Consider the following 23,580-nt stretch of genomic DNA (forward strand, 5'->3'; position numbering starts at 1 on the left):
TATAGAACTTTTAAACCTTTACGATGAAGATTGGTAAATGACAGCCCCAGGCCAAATCTGGCCTGCTGCTTGTTTTCATAAACAATGTTCTTCTGAAACACAACCCTGTTCATTCATGTATATATCGTCTCTGGCTGCTTCTGCACTATAGCGTCAAAACTAAGGAGCTGTGACAGAGACCGTATGGCCTACTGAGCCTAAAATATGTATTGTCTGGCCCATAACAGAAAAAATGTCCATGCTATAGAGGGACGAAAAAGAAAATCTGGTTATCCAGTATAAGTCAGGAAAGACAGGGAAACAACAGCAAATAGCAAATCAAGAAAAAGAGAACTTAAAAAGTCAGGAATATGACTAAATGGATTGGTGGTTAAAATAAATGCGAGTGGGCTGAAGTCCTCCACTAAACATGTTGATATTCATCAGGTAAGACAATGAGTCAAGTCTGGAGTTGTCAGGAAATCTGGGCCATTTGGATTAAGAATTTCAGAGGAGAGACAACAGAAGGGATTTGGTGTAGGTACACTTATCCCAGGAGGAGAGGAACTTTACTTTCAAGAAATTCTGTGTGAAAAATTCCAGGTAGCTGTTAGTAAGCTGACTAGAGAATCAGTAATCATTTCAGCTGGAGAGAAAAAGACAGGGAGAAAGCCCAGTTGGCTTCCTCAGTGATCCAACAGCCCACGGTGAAACAGTCACCAGGCAGAGCCACTATAGGAGAGGTAGAAGTGATACACAAGTCAGTTCTACCAAAAACACATGCCAAGTCGATTAATAGGAATAAGGGCTGGGAAATCATCTAATTAGTATATACAATCTGCTGAATTTATTCCTTTACATCTATTTATTTTTTAAAAAAAGATTTTATTTATTTATTTTACAGAGAGAGATCACAAGTAGGCAGAGAGGCAGGCCGAGAGAGAAAGAGAGAGAGAGAGAGGAGGAAGCAGGCTCCCCGTTGAGCAGAAAGCCTGACGTGGGACTCGATCCCAGGACCCTAGGATCATGACCCGAGCCGAAGGCAGAGGTTTTAACCCACTGAGTCACCCAGGTGCCCCTATTCCTTGACATTTAATAATAATAAAAAAATTTGTATACTTAAGTATCCTAAAGAGCTCTTACCATTAGAGAAATGCTGAGAAGGAGCCACGATTCCAGTGATAGATAAAGGACAAACTCAACCGCTGGGGTTACCCAACGGTGGAAATGGTGGAAGCCTTCTGTCTTGGAGCTTCTCTAGGCTTCTTCTGTGTGGGTGCTGCCTGAGGGAGCTAGGCATTGTTGTCACTGACTGCGGCCTCGGTCATGCCTTCTTTCAGGGGGCACTTGACTGGACTTCGTCCTAATGCCAGCACCTGCTATGATATCTTCTCCCCAGATTCAACTCTTTCTACCAGAAAAGATTACATAAACTCCCCAATTATCGACAGAGCCAAATTAGGGGATGCTGACATGAGTGGAGCAGCTGCTGGGACAGGCATGGGGAAGGGGGAATGGAGACGCAGAGAGAGCACCTTGACTCCCTTCTCTTGTCTCCTTAGAACTAGGAATCTTCTAGATTTGTGATTCAGTAACACTCTAAATCCAGTGTCAGCGTGAATTTTTCTGGGATGTTAGACGTTATAATTTGAAGAACTGCTCTTATTATTCGTTCAATTCAATAAGTATATTCTAAATGTCACCTGTTTGCAAGGTAGTATGTTAAGTACTGAAGATGCCAATATGGATAAAATGTGTCCCCTGCCTTTGATGAGCTTATATCTAATGGGGAGAAAAATATTCAAGGATAAAACGTCCTCCAATCTCTCCCCACCACTTTCCCTTAATACACAAATAGAGACAAATATGCACAGGTGTGCCAACTGGTGGTCACCACATTTGGTTCTATAGCTTTTAAATACTTAGGTTGGAGTGGATCCTAGAAACCCTGAGTCCCTTCCTGCTTCCAGAATCAGTTATCTTTGGAATCAAGGGGACAGAAATAAGGGTCTCATGCCATTATATGCTAAATCTGTTTAGCTGATATTTTAGCATTACTAAAAACTAGGGGTAAAGAGAAAATTTTGTTTGATTAAAAAAATAAAATTGGGGCATCTGGGTGGCTCACTCCACTAAGCCTCTGACATCAGCTCAGGTATCAGGTATCAGGGTCCTATGGCTCCTGGCTCAGCAGGGAGTCCACTTGTCCCTCTGCTCCTCTCCTGACTTATACTATCTCTCTCAAATAAATAAAATCTTAAAATAAATAAATGAAATCAATTATGTGTCCCTTAACATCAGTATTTAATTTGTGCTATTTTTCTTGAAACCAGTTCTAACATTTCTGGCACCCAACACATACAGACTGAGTAGCATACTAATGAAAAAACACATTTTAGTATGGAAGAAACTTGAACTTACTTTCAAGTGTTTTAGAGAGTTTTAGCTTGTTTCTGGGTTACTAATGGCTTTCTGAAAAAACAAACAAAGAAAAAACCCTCCCCATCCTCGCCCCCCAAAACCTCTACTTTCCAACTTTCAGTGAAAGGAAGTTTAATCAAGAAGTTTTGGGAGACATTTTCCTTAGAGGTGCAATTCTGAGTTTTGTTTACCACTTTCAGAGTCCTATCTGACCCACTACCAATGTGTTTTATGCTTAATAGAGCCGAGTGAAAGTCATTCAAGTTATGATGGTTGTCCCTCTGCTGACAACTGTTGAATTTTTCATCAAAGGGTTGAATGTTGGAGGGATGGCCTTGGGCAAAATTACCAAGGAAGTATAGGTTATCTTGGACCCTCTCACTTCCTCCTTCCAGTCCTCCCTCCCATTCCCTAGTTACCCTTCACCTTTCTTTAATATGACCAGGCTTTCCATGCCGGACTGCCCCAACTCTACTACATCTCATCAAACCTACTGATTGGCTTTCAGTGCCACTTGCTCCTACCAAAATCTAGCTTTTTATGTCATACTCACTTAAAGCCCATTCTCCAGCATTCCTGGAGCCAATCAGCTCAGGTAGATTGGGTTAATGTCTTTGTGCCTGTTTAATGTTTTAAAGCACTGCCTTGGTGGCCTCACTGAGTTTTTAATTTAACCTCACTAAGATTATACCCTTAGATTTGATCAACGGTCAGTATAATAAATGACCATGGGAGAATGATTTTGTACCTTTTCCTAAATTACTGTTGAAAAAGAGTTCACTTGGGGAGCCTGGGTGACTCAGTCGTTTAAGCCTCTGCCTGGTTAAGCATCTGCCTTCAGCTCAGGATCCCAGGGATCGAGCCCCTCATCAGGCTTCCTGCTCAATGGGCAGCCTGCTTCTCCCTCTCCAATGCTTCTGTCCTCTTGTGTACTCTCTTGCAAATAAATAAACAAAAGCTTAAAAAAAAAAAGCAAGCAAGCAAGAGAGTTCCCCTTTCTGTTTCCTAAACACAGGGTTCTATTTTTTAAAATTTAGTATCTGAAAAATATCTCTATCCTGAAAAAATAGTGTCTTTGAACAGGCGATAATCAAATAATGAATCATAATAAAAAATTAGTTTGACTGGTTTCAGGAAACTTGGACCTCAATCAATGTGTAAGCATAGTCTAGGCTTGGGGCCTATTTATTTATTCCTTTTTGTGGTCTCTATACTAATGGTCTTAGAAGAAATGGCTTTCTTATTCTGTGCTCCCTCATGTTTTCCTAGAAGTAAGTGAAATATAAAATATAAAATTGATTGTTATTCCTCCCAGAAGCATATTTGCAATTTCCCAGAATCACATGGCAGCAAATGACTTAACACAAAGCAGTGGTTATTATCATATTGGGGGACATGACAAGACCTTGGAGATTATTTTGGACTGCTGGTTTTTGGTGTCCTCCAAATCACAGTCTCAGGGTGCTTGCTGCCTTAACAGGTCTACTCTTGGGCCTGGTCCAGGAGATTCTACCTTTTTTTTAACCTGTGTCAGGTAGGGAAAGTTTGATGAAAGCCTCTTGGAGCTGGGATAGTTGGCTTCAAAGAGCTATTCAAGATGAATGTAGAAAGCACGTTAATTTATAATCTAGTCTAGTCTAGAAGGCTAAGAGGAAGACCCTGAGGGGGCGGGGGACAGAGGGAAAGGGAGGTTATCAACAAACTTCTCTGATATAAATATTCAAACCTAGTTTTCATTGGTCTAAGTGCTATTTTTGTGTCTAAAATGATACCCTGTGGGAAAAAAATCAGGGCAACTAGGGCATGGCCATGAACACCTGGGACTTCATTACAGTTCTAGTTCTAAGTAAAGGTTCTATTATTTTATGCACCCACCCACCCCCCAACCTAATTCCAAGCTAGTTCCCACTTAACGCAGAAGAAAATCTTCATTTAAAAAGCACCACTGTGGATCTCTTTTACATGATGTAAAATGGTCTTTTTTGAATTTAATTCTGCACAGCTGGACAAGCAAGGGGGCGATGCAGGTTGCCACAGAAACTGCTGTTGGTGCTAGGAGTCTTTATACTTTGCTCCTAAAAATAAGATGTAAAATGTACCGAGGGTGTGATTAGCACAGCACAGAAGGGAATTTCTAAAAGGAGAGCCAAGCCTCCCACCCCCACAGGCACGGGGGTGTTCTTCATCGCTGGAGGACAGGACAGAAATTTGGGAGCAGATGCTCAACACGGCTCCTCCCTCAAAAGGTGCAGGGAGAAACAAATGGGAAAAGTGGCTTTTGAAGAAGAACACAGTCTAGAATCAAGCATAATTCACAGAAATTTCAAGGTTGAGATGTCCTGAAATTACCCAGGGAGGAAATAGACTGTTCTTCCTAACCTACAAAAAAGCCATAGAAATTTGGCCAAGAATCTGGATCAGACCACTGTAGCCTGCTGTCCTGCCCAGTACAGGAAGCTGTCTTGCTCAGTATGGGAGGCTATGTTTTGTCAGATGATCCCCCAGTCAGTTTGGACATGTTCAGTAAACTTTATTTCCTTAGGAAACACCTAAAAACTGGACTTCTCCCTCTAAATATTGTTGGAGTCTCCCTTCCTGTAATGTCCACTCACTTGTTATTGTTTACTCTCTGGAGGAAAATGAATTGTCACCTTATTTTTTTTTTTTTTGGTCCTAACATGATAATTCTTCACTTACTACCAAAATGGAAGAATTAACCCAAGTGTCTACTTGTTCTCAGGGAGGCTTGACAAGCTGAAATTTCTGTATTGTTTATGGTCACATGCAGAGAATGTTTATCTGTTTTCAAGCACATCCAGCATCTACCCTGTGCCAGGCACTGTGCTAAGTGCATACGTTATTTTATTTTATCCAGGTCTACCAGGTGTTTATTATCCCCATTATATAGAGGAAGTTCAATTCAGTGTGAATGGGAGCATCCTCATGGGCGTGTGGACTCAAGACAGAGGCAAGGGTGTAGACTCTGGAGTCGGGGGACGAGGGTGAGCCTGAACATCAGTTCCTCCACTTGCTAAATTTGTGAGCTTGGACAAGTTATGTAACCTCTCGAAAGTTCAGGTTTCTAGTCTCTAAAAACTGGGTTAATAAAATGTCATGAGTTAGTAAAAGTCAAGAAAAGTAGATGCTTAAAATATCAAATGTATAGCAGATGCTCCATAAATCCTAGTTCCCCTTCCCTTCCCTTGCAATCCTAGAGGCCCCCACCAGAGTTGTATGGTAGAGCTGTCAATCAGAAGTCACCTTAGATCCATGTGCAATCAAGCCTGGAGAAGCTACCTGTAGAGACAGCAAATAGTGTGAGCAAATGAACCATTAAACAACTAAATCTTTTGCAGGCAGCATACAGTGGAATGGTATGAGCTGTTGACATAAAAGAATTTACCTCCTCCAAGGAGGTAATATGGAAATCTCACGGACTGTTAAAAATGGAAGGAAAAAATAAATATGTACATGCCATAGAGGTGGAGGTTGAAAGAGTCTTTGTATTATTCCCTGTTGTGACTGCTACTTCTTATCCTTCTATCTTTCCCAGCTTTCACTATGTTTCACCTCTTCTTTATATATCCCTAGAGGGATAGGCAACTAGTTTCTGGGCTCAAAGCCCTTGTGTCCTTTTGCTCTCACTGTCTTCCTATCTGGTTGGACCCCACAGACAGCCTGTTCAGTGAGACTTAGACTCCTCTCATGATCACCTCCCTGTGCCCCAACTCTAGAGACAATGTCACCTACCCCCCCACCATTACCCTGACTGCTCATTTCAGTGTTATAAGAGGATAATGGAAGCCTGGGATAAAAAGGACCCCTCTTGACCTTGAAGGTCATCTAATAATTACAAATTCTCAGGAATGATAATGTTGCTTGGGGCCTCATTATTTTTATATAAGTATGAAACTTGTTTAAGTAACAGACACATGTATTTTGAAGCTTCTAGTTCTACAGACCTGCATTTTAATCCTAATTCTGACACTCTGAGTGTAGCCATAGGTCAACTGCTTAATCTTTCTGGGCCTTGGTTTCCCCATATGACCAAAAAAAAAAAAAAAAAAAAAGGACCTAATAGTAGCTACAACCTGTATAGTACTTACCTTAAGCCAGGTACTGTTCTAAGTTCCCTATAAAATGTATGTATTTAATCCTTGTAATAACTATAGTTCATAAGGTAAAAGCCAGAGTTGCTGTGACAAAGAGTCCCAATGATGTAGAGAATTAAAGAATAAAAACATCATGATGGTTAACTTTACTTCATTGGGCTAAAAGATGCCCAGAGAGCTGGTAAAACGTTTGTAGGTGTGTCAGTGAGGGTATTTCTGGAAATGATTAGCATTTGAATCAGCAGTCTGAGTAAAGAAAATCTGCCCTTATTAATGGGAGTGGTATCATCCAATCCATTGAGAGCCCAAATAGACTGAAAAGATGGAGGAAGGGCAAAATCTCATTCTCTTGAGCTGGGATGTCCATCTTCTCTTCTTTTGAGAGAGAGAGAAAGAGTGCAGGAGCAAGGCGGGGAGTGGCAACAGAAAAGGGAGAGAGAGAATCTAAAGCAGGCTCCATACCCAGTGTAGAGCCTGACGTGGGGCTCGATCTCATGACCTGGAGATCATGACCTGAACAGAAATCAAGATCAGCTGCTTAACTGACTGAGCCACCCAAGCACCTCTGGGATATCCATCTTCTGCCCTGGGACATGAGAGCTCCTGAATCTCAAGCCTTTGGACTTAGACTAAACTGGATTTAGATCATTATGTTCCCTCAACCCATTCTCAGACCTTTGAACTTGGACTGAATTGCTGAAAACTGGTTCTCCAGTTTGCAGATGGCATATTAGGACATCTCTCAGCCTCCATAATGGCATGAGCCAATTCCCATAATAAATCTCCTGTTATCTATCTTTACACACCCTATTGGCTATTTCTCTGGAGAACTCTAACATAGACATTGATTTCTCTTACAACAATGCAGTGATGGTAGATGGGCTGTTCTCCACAGAGTCATCCATGAACCCAGGCTAGCAAGATGGCTCTGTTATCCTCCATATCAGGGTTTACCGTTACCATTCATCACCTGTAATCACTGTTTGCAAAAGCTGGGAGGGAAGGGAAGACACAGTATAGACACAGGACAAGGAATTTCTTTTTAGCCAAGTAAAGCCAGGGCTGCACATACTGCTTCTGCTCTCATTGTACTGGTTAACACTTAGTCATATAGCTGCACTGAGTTAGTTCTAGGGGAGACTGAAAACACAATCTTTGGTTGATCAGCTCTGTCCTTAGAAAGAGAATGGATGTGATAAGACAATCAGGATTCTACATCATGAGACCATATAAGATAGTTTATATTGTTATCCCCATTGTACAGATAAAAACAAAACAAAACTAAACAAATCAAAACTGAAGCATAGAGAGGTTAAGTAACTCGTCCAGGTAAACTAAGTAAGCAATGGTGGGGCCAGGACTTGAACCCCAGGTAGTCCATAGGGTTTGCTCTTACCTACAACACTGTTCTACTGTACATTGTCTACTGTACAGAGTCTACTGTACATTGTGGTCATTTACTTTTTTTTTTCTCTCCACTGGGCTATATAAGCTCCTCCTGGACAAAAGCCCATTGATTTTTAAATTCCCTGCATTTTAGCTTTGCATATAAAGGGTGTGGCGGTTAGTTCTTAGTTGCAAGGGGCAGAGTTGCAAACTCTAGCTAGTTTAAGCAGAAAAGAAAGGTATGTGAATAGCACACATAGGACCAGAAAGCAGGTCGAAGGTTATACGGACTGAAGCAATGTGCAAATCCTACCACAGAATGGTCCTGTGGGATTCCCAGATGGAGGCCATGCCACAGCTCACTGCTGCATGTGAGAACAAACTAGCTAGTAGCTGAATGTTGGCCCTGGCTGCCTCTGGATACCATGCTTTGCAGTCACATTACCCAGAATGAATTTGTATAGCAGGGCACCAGTTTCTGAACTGGTCACGTTTCTGATCGGCAAGGCCTCTATAACTCTCTCACCTGCTGGTACCAGGCTGCACGGAGGGTGGGAAAGAGCTCCTGTCTTCTGTCATGAGAAGGATGGGACTCAAGAGATGAAGAATTTCCCAGCATTGGAAGGGTGTTCCAAGGAGTAGGGCAGGCAAAAAATTTATCAACTATCTACCCGATGGGGGCTTGAATAAGGTGTTTTTTCCTTCTAACTTTCCTAAATCCTCTTTTGCCTGAGAAGTAGATTGAAATATTGAGATGACTTTTCAGTGGCTGATTAAGAAGAAATTTTTAGAGTTCAAAGAAACCTCAGAAGTTTCCAATTCTACAGTTTTTTGGCATCAATTTAGTAGGACATGGACAAAGGTAATCTAGCCTATTTAACTGCTATAAGAAGTAATTAGCAACCTAAATGGTGCCAGAATCTTTAAATGGACTCCAGTCTCTCCTCTGTCTCCCTCACCTCACTTAAAAAACAAACAAACAAACAAACAAACAAACAAAACACGTAGTTAGGGATTTCTTCCTGTCCTTTCGTCTGGAGTCTACTGATAGCAACCTACTGATTGTAAAGTTTCACTACTCTTGTTGATGTTTAACTAATTTATAAATTCATCTAAGAAAGAAAATATAAATGAATGAAGGAATACTGAGTTAGCATAATAAAAAGCATTCTTTGAAAACATTACGTGTTTGAAAGAGCAATTATTGTTATGCACAATACCATATTATCAAAGTATAATAAAATGAGATTTATTAACCAAATGCATTCTAATAATCTGTTACATTGAGCAGAAATTTGGAGATACAGCAAAATTCTGAAACTCTGCCTGAGTTTGGGTTCCCCTAATAGCAGACAATGACTCAAGTACTCGTAGTTGATTTGATCCAAGTGAAGAAATGAGGCAAAGGGAGGGCAGCCAATAAAGAATGTGTTATCAAGGCAGCTATCAGTGTGGGAGGCTGAGCTCAGTCTCACTAGAGGAACTTGGGGAGCCAGCTTAGATCACACACACACACCTCAGAATTATCCTACCTAAGGAGTGAGGGAGTGCTTGAGGGCTGCTCCTGGAATGTTCATCTTCCTGCCTGCTGACTTCACAAAGTGATGATAATAAGATTCGTCTGGCTGCTTCTAGCAGCAAGAGCTCTTGTCTTCAGGTAAAGAAGTAGAGGTGTGGCAGTTGGAAATCATGGTAGAGGAAGTTGCTGAGTACAGGGACTGTAGCCAGGACACCAAGAGTGTCTGCTACCATGATTCCGAACTGAACTCTTAGAATTCGACTTACATAAGATGTTGACCTAGTGTTAATCTCTTTATCTGTCAGGAGCAATATGTTTCGGTCAAATGTTTTCCAAGTTTCTGTGATATTCTTCAGTTTCTTCATCTGCTTAAATTCTGCCGGCCAGAGTTAGAGTCCACTTGTTGTTACTATTACAATATAAATGAAATGCCTAATGTTTCTGCAATGAAGGAAAATTCAAGTTCTAGAATATTATTTGTGGCATATGGCATCAAAATATTTCTTGGTAGGATCTTTTGGGATGTTATTATGATGCTATCCCAGTACACTTTATTGCAATAGTTTCCTAAGCCATGGGTAAGAAAAGATGTTTGTTAAATGTTTATAGGGGCTCATTTTGGAGGAAGTGGATACTGGGAGATGTTACAAAAACCTTTTCCATAGTAAGAAATCATTCTGGGCCTACAGCTTCACCAGAGAGCACAAATGTAAATGCTTGTCCAGTTATTCCTTCTGGGGGCTGGATCATTAAGTTTGTCAGATTCTTCCTCTGATTAGCATCTGATCATGATTTTTTGAGATGGGAGATGTCTTTGCTTTGGAGCCAGAAACGGAATGGCCATGTGGTTCCCTTCTGGTGGGCAAAGGCTCTGTTCTCCTGCTGAGCGGGTGAAATGGCTGTGTCCTCACCAACAATGTGGTGGCTCCATCATCCTCTTCCTTTTAGTTTCTGTCATTCCTCTTCTGTTGTCTTTCTTTCTTGTTCTCTTTTCTCTTCTTTGTATTTCTTTCTATCTTCTGTCTTCTTGGCTTCTCCCTCTTTTTCTTCCTCTACTTCTCCTAGGGTTGGGATACTCACCTAATCTGTTTCTTCCATTTTTACCAATTAATTTCAGTCCTGGTAACATCTGGAAAAACTCCCAGCTTAGTGCTCGTTTTCTTCTTCTTCTTTTTTTTTTTTTAAAGATTTATTTATATATTTGAGAGAGAGAGAGAGAGAGAGAGAGATTGAGGAGGAGGAGGGAGGGGCATAGGGATAGGGAGAGAAGCACAGCCCCCCGCTGAGCGTGGAGCCTGAGGCAACGTGGGGCTCAGTCCCACAACCCTGAGATCAAGACCCAAACCAAAATCAAGAGTCTGATGCCCAACCAACCAAGCCACCCAAGGTGTCCCTAATGCCAGTTATTTTTAGCTGGGTTATTCTTAGCTGGTTATATTCTTTCTTGGGTAAAGTGGTTGGGATTATTCTAAGGCTTTAGAAAAACAAATAGACAAGAAATTTTTTGGTCTCTCTTCTTAGAAAGGAGGGTTGCCAGACTTAGCAGACAAAAACATAGGACACACTGTTGTTTGAATTTCAGATAAACAAGCAAATAATTTTTTAGTATAAGTATGCCCTGTGCAATATCTGGGACATACTTATGCTAAAAGTATTCATTGCTTACCTGAAATTCAAAATTAACTGGACAAACTATATTTTATCTGGTGGCCCTAGTATTAACCCACTTTAAAATCTGCCTTTGCTTTTGTTATATGACTGACCTACTAGTAATAACTGCAGTTCAATTTCCATTTCCATCTCTTAAGGCCAAGGAAATATGGGCATAATCTTAACATTTATGGTGAAAATGCAATTATTACAGCAGATGTACTTCATTTGAGAAAGTTTTCCCTTGTCTTTTTCTTTTGAAACTGAAGCATTTCCAGGATTATATGGAATAATAAAATGAAAAGTGCAATTATTATAGTATTGAGTTGTGGAATGGAAATTAAAAAGCTATTACTAAGGGCAATTCTCATCCATCGCATATGGCCTTTATGATTATTTCATGTGTGATTTTATACTCAAGGGATTTTGTATACGGTCTGTATACAAGTAATTTAATGTGGGCACCTGGGTGGCTCAGCCAATTGAGCATCCAACTCTTGATTTCGGCTCAGGTCGTGGGATCAAGCCCTGCATCCGGCTCTGCACTCAGTGGGGAGCCTGCTTCTCTCCCTCTCCCTCTGTCATAAAAAGACATTAGGAGGCATAGATGATGTCAGGTTGGAGGTAGATGCTCTGTGATGAGGGGGTGCTATCCTTCAGGGTGTAGATCAAAAGCCATTTTATAGTACTGTGTCCCAAATAGGGAGACCACATGGGGTAGGAAGCCAAGGGATAGTAGTAGGAACAGCACTGCCCTCCATTATTACCAATGACCCATTTGGGGACTTTGTGCTTCCCATTCTCACAACTTTTGGCCCTGTGGGTCTAGAAGTCCTTCACATAAAGAGGATGTTTCCAATAGGGAGTATATCAAGATACTCATTAAATTTATTGCTATGGCTGCCATCTGGTCACTTAAGGCTCCTCATGCCAGTAGACCAGCCGACATACACAAGAGTTCTCATACTGCCAGATACAGTTGACCCTGCTCTTTATGAGGAGGTAAGCCTGACAAAATGGGGGTGGAAGGAATATAGTTGGTACTCGGGTGCTCTACCAAGGCATCCTGTGGTTCTCCCACATCCAATTTTAACTGAAAATGGGCAAGCATAAGAAAGCAAGGTGGAGCGCAAACCCTGTATGATGTGGATCGAGGGCACTGCACCAAGCAAGCCACTTAGTAAAAGTACTAGCCACGGACGAGGGGAACCTAGAATCAGTGGTAATGAACATCAGTTATAACTTGGGACCAATGCTGCAGCAGAAATCTGCTTTCTTCCTCTAATCTTCCTCGTAGAAGCTTCCAAAGAAATTGTGACCAACTAGCATCCTGGAGAAGTTGCATCTAGATGGAATGAACTTAATGTGGGAAGCCAGTGCTGAGTGCTGCGTAGGTGGAACTGTGGTAGATGCTGCTGGCGCTCTGCTCAGATAACCGATACTAGACTTACATGCATATATTCTGCCTTCATAGAGTGCCATGGCTAGGATGTGTGGGAGCTTACATACCTCCTTACTGGGGACAGACAATTATAGTCTTCTATAGGCAGGACAACTCTATGTGACTTTACTTCAGAGCACCCTCCCCACCTTGATCTTCACACACACACACACACACACACACACACACACAGTGTAATTAATCAGGCCAAAGTGAGACTACCTGAGACACATTCTAGCTCAACTCCTTCCCCCTCTCTATACTGTGTCCCTCCGCCCTTACAGACTGTTTTTTTCCTGAAGAGCTTTCCCTTAGTAAAACACTTGACTCAAGCCCCTGTGGCAGGCTCTGCTGTTAGGGAACCTAACCTGATACTGTGTCATTACTGACTCCAGGAGACAGAAACTATTTTTGTGTTGACTTAGACCAACTGCAAGACTAATTCAATCATGGGTGGATTTTAGAACAGAAGAGAATCCCATGGTATAATTACAGGAGATAAAAAGAAATACCTCCCCTCCAAACAGATATTAAACCTACAGAAATATAGGTTTAGGCCAAACACTCGAGAAAAAAAGAACTAACAGTTGATCTCAAAAACCAAATATTAATTAGCAATGACAGTGCTATTGTTTAAAATATTGTTAAAAACAGAGCTATGTTGGGGGCACCTGGGTGGCTCATTGGGTTAAAGCCTCTGCCTTCAGCTCAGGTCATGATCCAGGGCCCTGGGATCGAGCCCAGCATCAGGTTCTCTGCTCAGCAGGGAGCCTGCTCCCCTCGCCCCCCCACCCCCGCCTACTTGTCATCTCTGTCTGTCAAATAAATAAATAAAATCTTAAAAAACAACAACAACAAACCAGAGCTATGTTGAAGAAATTTGATGTCTGAACCATTAAGAATAAGTCTCCCAGTACTTCCTGAATTGGTCAGACTCTTAATAAAATAGAATACCCTATTTGGTTAACAGAGTGTGGAGAAACTAGAGACCATGCATGATATAGTCGCAAACTCAACTGAAGTACAAACAGTAGGTTCTGTGTGGGTGGAAAAGATTTTTGGGGGGAGAGAAGTCTCTTTTTCAAGGATATTTTATCACTGACATTGTTTAGAATTGTCAATGATCAAATGGTGACTAATAATAACCAAAACTGGACTGATTTTTAATCAGTTTTATGATTGTTTAATACAACGTCTATTGCATACGTGCAGGTGGTCTGCTCCCTCCTCCTTGCTCTTGGCATGACAGTGATGCACACACATGGCAAAAGACTGAGATAAAGTCACAAAGAATGTTCGAGAATAGTGCTATGTAAGACACGGCCTTAATTATGATGCTGGTTTATAACAAGGTAAGTACAGAAATTGAGAACAAGATCTTAGCTGTTTCTTGCAGCAATTTGGATTTGCTGATATCCAGTATTATCTTCAAATAATAAATTTTCTTTGTATTTCACAGAACTACTGGCCTCTATCAATGTGAAAAAAACTTTTTTAAAGATTTTATTTATTGGGCTGCCTGGGTGGTTCAGTCAGTTAGGTGTCTGCCTTTGACTCAGGTCATGATCCTAGGGTCCTGGGATGGGGCCCTGCACTGGGCTCCCCAATTCTCCTCTCCCTCTGGTGCTCCTTGCCTGTACCCTCTCACTTTCAAATAAATAAATAAATAAATAAATCTTTAAAAAATCTTAAAAATCTTGGGGCACCTGGGTGGCTCAGTGGGTTAAGCCGCTGCCTTCGGCTCAGGTCATGATCTCAGAGTCCTGGGATCGAGCCCTGCATCAGGCTCTCTGCTCAGCAGGGAGCCTGCTTCCTCCTCTCTCTCTGCCTGCCTCTCTGCCTGCTTGTCATCTCTCTCTGTCAAATAAATAAATAAAATCTTTAAAAAAAATCTTAAAAATCTTAAAATATTAACAAATATATTTTATTTATTTGAGAGAGAGCGAGCAAGAGAGAGATCAGGAGCAGGGGAAGGGGCAGAGGGAGAGGGAGAAACACTCCCATGGACCAGGGAGCCCGATGCAGGGTTTGATCCCAGGACCCTGAGACCATGATCTGAGCAGAAGTCAGATGCTTTACTGCTTAACCGACTGAACCGCTCAGGTGCCCGACAATGTGAAAAATTTCTAAAATTATTCTTTACTCCAGATACTTTGAGAAAATTAGTTTATGTTTCCTGTTGAAATACGCAATACACACAAAAGTCTCTTGAGTAAACAAGATGGTGAATGAATCTGTGAATCTAAAAATATACTAAATGGCTGGGCTTAAGAATGGACTAGAAGTCACTGAAGGTGATTATATTGGAACACAGCATGTTATGTTAGCACAATTTTGAACATCAGACCCTATCCTGGAAGAAACTTAATATTGTTCTCCAAGTGCAGAGCTTATTAGTATAAAGAAGATCAAGATTTGAATGTTTGGATGGCTGGTTTTATTATTTGTTTACCTGAAGGCAATAGATTGGAACTAGATAATTCCTTGGGAAGAGTGCTCTCCTTGACTTCTTTCATAGGGCAGAATCTGGGTAATTGGAAGAATGCCAAAAATAAAATTAGTACTATATGGATGATAATGTGCAGAAAAGAGTAGGAGGGATTCAGTGTTAATTCCAGAGCAGTGATAACTGAGATGACTAAGGCAGTGTATAATGGAAGACATTTCTGATGGAAATAATTAGAAGATGAATGAAAGCATCAATGTCTTAGTGACAGGGATTTCTTTCTACCCCAATTTTAGTCCTGATTCTCCCTTGGTTCTTCTGTTGTCTGAAATCTTCTTAAAACAGTTTGGCATTTCCTTTTCAAAAATTCTACCAGTCATGATTCAACTTAGTCCCACAATGCTGATTTTCTCTGTAGCAGAACATAGTGGAGAAGGTAGGAATGTTTATATCACAGGAGATTTTAAATTTGTGATTTTTATAATTTCTATGATAGATATTATGGGGTATAATTATTAGTCATCTTCACTTCATTATTCACCCATTCATTTCATACCTTGTGGTGTATTAGGATATAATCCTTCAGCAAATGAAAGGACTAGATGAATAAAAAATAGATTGGAATAAATTTAAGGAATGCTAGATATCCTTGCCTAGGCTAAAAAAGAGATTTTTTTCTTTTTCTTATCTATTATGTTTAAAAAATAGTCTGAGAAATCCATTGTTCCAATCATTCAACAGTCAATTAGGCTAAAAAAAATGGAGGTCCATCAGGGTCCAAATGCTTTATGATTGGAATGTCTTTTATGAACATAGGCAGGTTTACTAGCTTTTTGAAAAAGAGAGATCAGAGATATTTTTACATAATCATAATTACTGCAAAAAACCACTTTTGATCTGATAACCCATTATCCAGTGTTCTGCCTGTAGTCAAGTTGCTACTATGGCATAAAACACTGTCATATTTTTAATAAAACTCATATTAAAAAATGACTTCTATTAGATAGTTATCTCATGACCTTGTTCAACAGCCAGTTTCAGTGTAAAATCAATCTTTCCTCCATGAAATTCCTTGTATCCCTAGCTTGAAGTTTTCAGGTGATCATCAAATCCCTTTATATAACGTCTTCTCTTTTTTTCTCTTTAAAGATTTATTTGAGAAAAAGAGAGACAGCTTGCACATGTGCTTGAGAAGTGGGAGGGGCAAAGGGAGAAGGAGGCAAGCTGACTCCTTACTGTGCAGGGAGCCCGACTGGGGGCTCCATCCCAGGACCCTGAGATCATGACCTAAGCAGAAATCAAGAGTTGGTGGCACCACCCAGGTGGCCTCTATACCTTCTTTCAAGAATGACTTTGGTCACATGTGGCTGTAGGACAACATATGGGATCTATACTCACAACTACCTGATAGTTTTCTGATTAAACTTAAAACTTGCTAGACTTTTCTTACCCATCTATATAACACAGGAGGCAAAGCAGGACTCTCCTTATGGAAAAAACAAGCAGAATTTGTGGGAGGAGACAGAAGGAAATAAAGATGGCAGAGGTGGCTCTGTCTCCTGAGAGGTTAGCCCCATGGAAGGCTTTAAATCTCTAAGATTTCAGGGTGCCTGTGTGGCTCAGTGGGTTAAGCCTCTGTCTTTGGCTCAGGTCATGATCTCAGGGTCCTGGGATTGAGTCCTGTGTCAGGCTCTCTGCTCAGTGGTGAGCCTGCTTCCTCCTCTCTCTCTCTCTCTCTCTCTGCCTGCCTCTGCCTACTCGTGATCTCTCTCTGTCAAAAAAATAAAGTCTTAAAAAAAAAATCTCTAAGATTTCCTTTCCATAATCCAATACTCCCCTGTAGCTAATAATTTCTGACAGTTTTTCATGTATTATTTCCAGAGGGAACATTGCTCTAACAATAAACACCATGTTATATCAAAAAAAGATCTGTAAAAATGGCAAGTGGGTGAATGTACAATTTACCAGCTCACCTGTTAATTATCCCTGGTGAGGGGAACTGTGGGTGAGATGAATAAAACTTTTCAGAACTAAATTTCAAATGGTTGATAGGTCTCAACAGGCTCTGTCAACATGTATATTGTATAATATTTTCATTTATCATAACTTATGGAATTTTAGAAAATGATTTTAAAAGTATGCAGTATAATCTACTGAACATAAAACATAGGATCCTTTCTTCCCATTAACTAAGTTAGAACTCTTTCATTTATAGAACCTTAATAAAGTGTTCTAATTTGATATTAAATGGAAGAATAAACTACTGTATAATTTTCCTTCTCCCCCTAAAGACACTGAACTCAAAGATCTAACAAATCATTGGTAATTATCATCAGTTAATTGTTATATGAGGTTCTACAAATGAAATTTATATGGGATTTCTCCCTATATACTTTAAGAAAAAATAGACAAGTTCAAATATTAGTGTAGTAAAAATGCTGGTTTTTCATAGAATACTAATAAAAGAAATTGAGGAAGACACAAAGAAATGGAAAAACGTTCCATGCTCATGGATTGGTAGAAAAAATATTGTGAAAATGTCTATGCTACCTAGAGAAATCTACACATTTAATGAAATCCCTATCAAAATACCATCACCTTTTTTCAAAGAAATGGAACAAATGACCCTAAAATTTACATGGAACCAGAAAAAACCCTGAATAGCTAGAGAAATGTTGAAAAAGAAAACCTAAGCTGGTGGCATCACAATTCCAGACTTCAAGCTCTATTACAAAGCTGTAACCATCAAGATAGTATGGTATTGGCACAAAAAACAGACACATAGATCAATGGAACAGAATAAAGAACCCAGAAATGGGCCCTCAACTCCATGGTCAACTAATCTTCGATGAAGCGGGAAAGAATATCCAATGGAAAAAAAGATAGTCTTCAACAAATGGTGTTGGGAAAACTGGACAGCCACATATAGAAGAATGAAACTGGACCATTTCCTTATACCACACACAAAAACAGACTCAAAATGGATGAAATACCTCAATTTGAGACAGGAATTTATCAATATCCTTGAGGAGAACACAGGCAGCAATCTCATCGACCTCAGCTGCAACTTCTCCCATACACATCACCAAAGGCAAGGGAAGCAAGGGCAAAAATGAACTACTAGGACTCCATCAAGATAAAAAGCTTTTGCACAGTAAAGGAAACAGTCAACAAAACCAAAAGATAACTGACAGAATGGGAGAAGATATTTGCAAATGACATATCAGCTAAAGGGCCAGTATCCAAAATCTATAAAGAACTTATCAAATTCAACACCCAAAGAACAAATAATCCAATCAAGAAAAGGGCAGAAGACATGAATAGACATTTGTGCAAAAAAGACATCCAAATGGCCAATAGACAGATGAAAAAGTGCTCATCATCACTTGGCATCAGGGAAATACAAATCAAAATTACAGTGAGATACCACCTCACATCAGTCAGAATGGCTAAAATTAACTAGTCAGGAAATGACAGGTGTTGGCAAGGACGCGGAGAAAGGGCAACCCTCCTACACTGTTGGTGGGAATGCAAGCTGGTGCAGCCACTCTGGAAAACAGTATGGAGTTTCCTCAAAAAGTTGAAAATAGAGCTACCCTACGACCCAGCAATCGCACTACTATTTACACTAAAGACACAAATACAGTGATCTGAAGGGGCAGGTTCACCCCAATGTTTACAGCAACAATGTCTACAATAGACAAACTATGAAAAGAGTCTAGATGTCCATCAACAGATGAATGGATAAAGAAGATGTGGTACATATCTACAATGGAATACTATGCAGCCATCAAAACCCCCAAATCTTGCCATTTGCAATGACGTGGATGGAATTAGAGCTATTATGCTAAGCGAAATAAGTCAATCAGAGAAAGACAATTATCATAAGATCTCACTGATATAAGGAATTTGAGAAATAAGACAGAGGATTTAGGGGAAGGGAAGAAAAAATGAAATAAGATGAAACCAGAAAGGGAGACAAACCCTAAGAGGCTCTTAATCTCAGGAAACAAACTGAGGGTTGCTGGAGGGGAGGGGAGGAGATGGGGTGGCTGTGAACTGTGTAAGACTGATGAAGACAGGCCTGTACCCCTGAAATAAATAATACATTATATGTTACTTAAAAATTAAAAAAAAAAAAAAAAGAAAGAAAGGTTGATTTTTGGATATTGTGACCAGGGACTCTGGAATTCCTATATAATCTTGCTCAATTTTGATATGAAAAATCACAGTTAATCTCTATTTTTATTCCTTTTTTGTTTGCTTTATTTTTGTTTTTGAAAATTAAACCTCTAAATGAGTCCAGATTTCTCCCTATGAACTTGGATTGAATGCAGTATATAAATATCTTATATATAATCTCATTGAAGGATGATTACCCTACTCAATATTTCTCTTGATTAATTGCTGTCTGTCACTATTATTTTGTATTAACTAAGTATAAATGATGGCTTTTTAAAGTCACACTTATTATATTTACAGAAAATGGCACAATTTGTATTAGGAACTTTTACAAACTTAAATGAAATGCATTTTAAATATGCTATAAAGTATGTTTCACTTTGTGAAAATTCCAAACAGAAAGAAGTGTCAACAAAACTAAGTTTAACCTGTATAAATTTCCTTTGTCATTTATTTATTTATAAGATCAATTTATTTATTTGAGAGAGAGAGCATGAGCAGGAGGGGAAAGGGAGAGAGATCTGAAGCAGACTCTACGCTAAGTGCAGACCTGAGCCAAAACCAAGAGTTGGTCACTCAACCTACATGCCACCCAGGCACCTCCCCTTTGTCACTTAAGAAAAATTAATGACTGGGCCAGTTCATTCATTTATCGCATTTGAAGTCCAGCACTCTTTTTTTTTTCATGAGAAAGAAATGCCCATTTTCCTTGGGGAAATCCAGCAGGGGATTTGCGAAAACAATTTTCGCATAGAGCATTCTTTTTAAAATTATTATTAAAACAGAAATGGTAGGGGCGCCTGGGTGGTTTAGTCAGTTGAGCATCTGCATTTGGCTCAGGTCAGGTCATCCCAGGGACCTGGGGTTGAATTCCACATCAGGCTCCCTGCTCAGCGGGAAGCCTGCTTCTCCCCACCCTGCTGCCCTTGCTTGTGCGTGCTCTCTCTCTGTGTCAAATAAATAAATAAATACAATCTTTAAAAAACAAAACAAAAAACCAGAAATGGTAGACTCTTGAGCATAGCAAGCATATTGGTGGTCAGCTTATAGCTGCCTGTGTGCATTTCCTGATTTCAGTAATATCAAGCACAGCAATCTCCTCTCAACGGATGTAAGGAAGAACGGAGATCTCTTAAGGACGTGGTGGAAAGAAACAATGTGTACCTCTGCATGGAATGGATGCCTCCCAACGTCCAGCACATAACATGGCAAGAGGCTGGGAAGCCCAGACCCACCTGCTGCTCTGGTCCAGTCGGTCTCTTCCAGGAGGAAACATGCCAAAGGCAGGTCAAGAGTAGGGGCAAATCATATGGTGAAGAGCAGCACAGTCTCCATCCCCTGCTGGCGTTTGTTCCTTCTTACTCTTTGCTTCCTTTAATACCATATTAACACAGGCTGCACCAGGGGTAACATGGGCTAGAGGCGGCAGAAGAGAAGGGATGTGATGAAGGATCACCTCTACTCTGCCCAGGGACCATATCACTGCAGCCCAGTTTAAAAAATGGAGATGTACTCTGCATTCCCTACATTCAATAGCTGATGTAATATTACGCACACCTCTTCTGTTAGCCCAGGAGTCAGTGCTAGCAGATGGCACTAGCTTCTAGATTAATAAACATTACCATCTCCTCAGACATCAATTTAGATGACTCAGTGCTTCTAAACTTGAAGGTTCTAGGTGGCCAAGAGACCTCCTTTTAGTGGGTAATATTTCTTTGAAAATTTTATTTTGTTTTGAACACATACGAAGATGAAATGACTTCAAGTGTGGGTCACTGGCAGCTACAGTTTACATATGTTAGGAAAATGAAAGAGCAGAGACTTACTTAGTTAAGGTTATTTGAATACAAAGAGCCTGAGATGAGTATCGACCGTAAATTCTCTCAGCTATTCATCTTATGCTCATGTGTCAGTTTACAGGGACCATTCCTGAATTCTAATAGTTACCTTTTATAGCAGTTTCATTGATTGTCTCTCATTTGTTTTCCAGAATGTTTTCTTCAAAAGTACCTCATAAATCACTTTTACCCATTCTCCCATTCGGGCATGATATGTTCTTCTCTAATGATAGATGTGGCACAATTTGTTCTCAGTCCAAATGATATAAAATTGGCTGTGAGCCACTATTCAAGTTTCTATTTTTACATATCTCTCCTTGCTTTCGTAAAAAATACCTCCTGTGAACACAGCTCAGGTTTCTGTTCTTAGCAAGATGCATGCAACATCTTAAAGTTATTTTTTGTTGTTGTTTTTAGAACTATTTTTAGTTTACCTAATTTTAATAATCCTTGCATTTCATCAGGATGAACCAGAATTTCTGTAGAATCACATCATCTCACAAAGGAGCATCTTATAAATCCTTAAACTGTTCTTTTACTTCTTATGAATGATTATTATCTTGAACTTGGACTGTTTTCACAGGCTGATGCTGCAAGGGAAGCCCACTGATACGCTGGCCGACTGTTGCCCTCTGTGAAGAGGAGCAGGTCTTCTGTTTGGGAGTTTGGATTTTAATTTATGCAGGGAATTGCTAATGTGCCAATACCTGTTCTATAGACTTTGTGTATAAATAGAACCTCCCCTCTGGTCTGACTGCAAGAACTCTCCTCTCCTGTCCAGGATCAGGATGGGCTCTTCCCATGGACAATGGCTGCTAGGCCCATGCTGCTTGTCTCCTTCTCTTTCTCCACCGTCTCTCTCCATCGCAACTGCTGCTTCCCAAAGGCCAGACCCACTCTGTCTTGAAGCTCAGAATGACGAGACAGGAGCCCACAAAGCATCTGAATGGGGCAAAAGACCCTTCAACTTGCCACAACCCCAGGGTCTCATCTCTGCTCCTGTGTCGTTTGGAAGGAGAAGCAAAGCCCCTGACAATGACTGGAGTTTTGAGATGGAACTTGGAAAAAATGTGCATAAACTAACAATATTACCGATGATGCTTCTGGTTTTTAGGACTATTAGCGCATTATGATTCACTTGTGTAATAACTATGAGAACTGGAGAGCCAACAAAGGAAAACACAGAAAACCCAGCTCTGTTTTCATATGACTTCTTTCATGGAGAAGAGATTTTCTAATTTAACTGAAGATGACCAAGAGCTGTCAATATATTAGAGTTCCCATTATTCCTGAGCTTAGTTTATATCTCCCAGCCTATTTCCTGTGTCTCAATGGCATTTTCCCTTCAGAAAGGGAAATTATAATCTGATAATGACATTTCCCCCAGGAATTGTAAAGTGTTTCCTTCAGTTTCTGTCAACCCTATTTCAAGATGGAGAGCACTACTAATATTTTGCCAGCTGGTTTGAAAGATCTAAGAGCAGTAGACAGATTACTCAGATAACATAAAACATATTTTAAAAAGCAAATAATGGCTGCAAGTGGTTCTATACCTAATTTCCTCAAAAAATATGAATAACTTCTATGAGACAGAAATGGAAGCCAAGACAAAGGAATGCATTTTGGATATATACTACATTCATGAAATAGAATATTGAATTCTGGTGATACTATAAAAAAATCTGGATTAAGATGGAAGAATCTTTTACTAAAGAGAGAATCTGGTCTCTGGGAGATGTGCCTTCAGGTGGAATACTATTTGATTGCACTGCATTTTATAGAGGAGGATATTTAATATTTGGAAAGATTAATGTCATTGGATCTTCATGGTATGTAAAAAAAAGTAATAAATGAGTGGGATGGTATTACTTGTACTCTCAAATATGACACAATGAATCTCACATTAGGCCATACCAAGCAGAACCAACAAGCTAGAGATCTTTCTAATTTCAGCTTCATACTACATTGGGCACCATTTCCTACAACTATGGTGTTAACGTATTTCATGTTATGTATTAATCAGTGACATTCTTAAGTGTCAGGCAGCCAGCTGTACCCAGCAGGTTCTCAAAGCCTAGCAGATGGTCCACCATTGAAACACACTACAATACCTGTTCTTTAGGGGACTTCTAACCCAGGCCTTCTCCCTAAACTCAAGGGATTTTTTTTTTCAACTTTGCATGGAGGTTATTCTACAATCATTTATTACACACACATACAAACTAATATTTCATGTATCTATTGGGAGGTGGGGAGGTAGAGAGGGAAGAGAATGTTTATGAGCCCCCAGTTTTTGAGTGAGAGTGTTTTGGTTTGTAAGCAGATGAAATGGAGGGCAGGCTCCCTGCTGCTGCCCTCTGCTCACTGCACCATCTGCTTTGCAGCTGGAACAATAGCAGGGGCTGTGTTAGACACATAACTTAGCCCTGCGGAGGGCCACCTTTCACCTAAAAAGCAACCAAATAGTCCCAGATGGCGGGTTAATGCCAATCCATAGCCTATTTAAGATGATTTGGGAAAAGCAAAATTGAGATAAAAGTATTTGATTTTTAAAAAACTTGTAAGGGACTAGGTCATTAAAAAAAAAGTTCTTATATTAGAGTTTC

The 23,580-nt window shown here is 40.1% G+C and overlaps 1 long non-coding RNA gene across 1 annotated transcript in view; it reads right to left on the reverse strand.

Annotated features, from left to right (window-relative positions):
- LOC131836555 (uncharacterized) overlaps positions 1–23,580 on the reverse strand; it is a 56,461-nt gene that overhangs the window by 10,934 nt on the left and 21,947 nt on the right. The window contains exon 2 of the long non-coding RNA XR_009355668.1: positions 20,372–20,552. This is a non-coding gene — a long non-coding RNA (uncharacterized LOC131836555). The remainder of the gene's footprint in view (positions 1–20,371; positions 20,553–23,580) is intronic.

This window comes from Mustela lutreola, chromosome 7 (genome assembly GCF_030435805.1).
Source record: "Mustela lutreola isolate mMusLut2 chromosome 7, mMusLut2.pri, whole genome shotgun sequence".
NCBI classification, from domain to species: domain Eukaryota; kingdom Metazoa; phylum Chordata; class Mammalia; order Carnivora; family Mustelidae; genus Mustela; species Mustela lutreola.